Source organism: Nannobrachium achirus (genome assembly GCF_963921795.1).
Source record: "Nannobrachium achirus genome assembly, chromosome: 12".
Lineage (NCBI taxonomy): Eukaryota > Metazoa > Chordata > Actinopteri > Myctophiformes > Myctophidae > Nannobrachium > Nannobrachium achirus.
The window spans coordinates 12,557,071-12,558,557 of record NC_137832.1 but is presented as its reverse complement, the minus strand read 5'-3'; the positions used below and the strand labels follow the sequence as shown (position 1 = coordinate 12,558,557).

At 42.0% G+C, this 1,487-nt stretch overlaps 1 long non-coding RNA gene across 1 annotated transcript; it reads right to left on the bottom strand.

The window, feature by feature from the left end:
• Window positions 1–287: 287 nt before the first annotated feature.
• Window positions 288–1,054, bottom strand: LOC308296231. The gene is made up of 3 exons (XR_013962609.1): window positions 891–1,054; window positions 501–698; window positions 288–396 (listed from the first exon to the last, which is right to left on the bottom strand). It is a non-coding gene; the product is annotated as an uncharacterized lncRNA (long non-coding RNA).
• Between the last annotated feature and the right edge of the window lie 433 nt (window positions 1,055–1,487).

Here is a 1,487-nt window from a genome sequence, read left to right as displayed (position 1 = left end):
CAGTTGAGTGTGGGCTGCCATGGGGAGAGGTTGACACTGGTCTCTCTGTTCAAAGTTAAGTTCTGTTGTTTGCTTTACTGTATGTTTGAGTTCTAGTTTGTTTCTGTTATCCAGGCCTGGAATATAAATAAATATCTTTATTTTACCTGCAAGCCTGCCTCATGTCCAATTCATGACATTTAAAGGGTTTTTCACTGACTTTTAAGCCTCTCGACAATCCCACTTGGTAACAGAAGGCTTTCTCATTGTGGCTGCAGTCCAGGAATTCACCTTCCCAGAACAGTGTGTCGACAGTGAGGATGACATCTTCTCTGGTCACATGTCTACTGCTGTCATCTAGATAAGCTGCAACATCACGTCTGTGATGCATCACCACCAGAATCACTGGTTTACCACCTTTCAACAGAGAGAAAATGTAGCATATAAATAAATAAATCTGTATTGATGATGTATACACAAATGAATCTAACACTTAGGCTAGCTATCAGAGGATTTCTCACTTGGAATAGTTTTTATTGCCTCCTGGACATCAGTTCCAGTTCGTGAGGTGACTGGGCAGAAAGCCAGGATGTAGTCACTTTGGTCCTCAGATTCTTTCTGAATCTGTCTTTTACAATTCTTTACAATTTTTGTAATGAATTGTTCATGGGCACCAAGGGTCTCTCCAGTCACAACAACGAAGAAACTGTGGAGCTGCCCTGGTATCAACATAGAGATAAGACTGGAGATCTTATTGAGGCAACAGTCAAGCTGAGATTATGTGACTTAAATGTCTCAATAGAAGAGCAGTGAAACTTGGACAATATAATTATATTAACAACCAAAAATTCAACAAAAACACAATAGAGATTTAACATTGAACATTCTGCAAATCTATCAACAGCTCTTACTCTCAGTGTCCTGTTTTATCTTCTTGTCCGATTTGCTAAGGATTGACAAACAGAGAATTAGATCAGATGAAATTACATCCAACAAGAATAAACACTAAAATATGACAATCATGGTCTTCAAAGTACAACCAACATTACCATAGAAGGGAGCGTGTCGATACTGCGACGTAGCATTTGTTCGACGTCCCATTAGCTTGACGCTGGTGAATGCTAACCTGGTGAATGCTAACCACTATGCCTGAACCTAACCCAAATCCTAGGGATGAGGCCGAATATTCGGCACCGAAAATTTTCGGCCGAAAATGGCTAAAAATGCATTTTCGGTTTTCGGCTGGATAGCTTTTAAAACCGAATAGTTGAGCACCGAATAGTGTGAAGGACAGGGTCAGGGGTCCTCAATAGGCGGACCGCAGTCCATGTCCGGACCGCGGCACATTTCTGAGAAATCTCCGCACAGTTGTATCTGACGATCGGACTGACTGTGTGTGATGTGTGTTTGTGTGTGCGTGGGTGTGTATGTGCTGATTGTGCTCATTCGCTCAAACACATACACAGGCTCACAAGACACACCCCTACGCCAATTTGCAAGCCCACAAA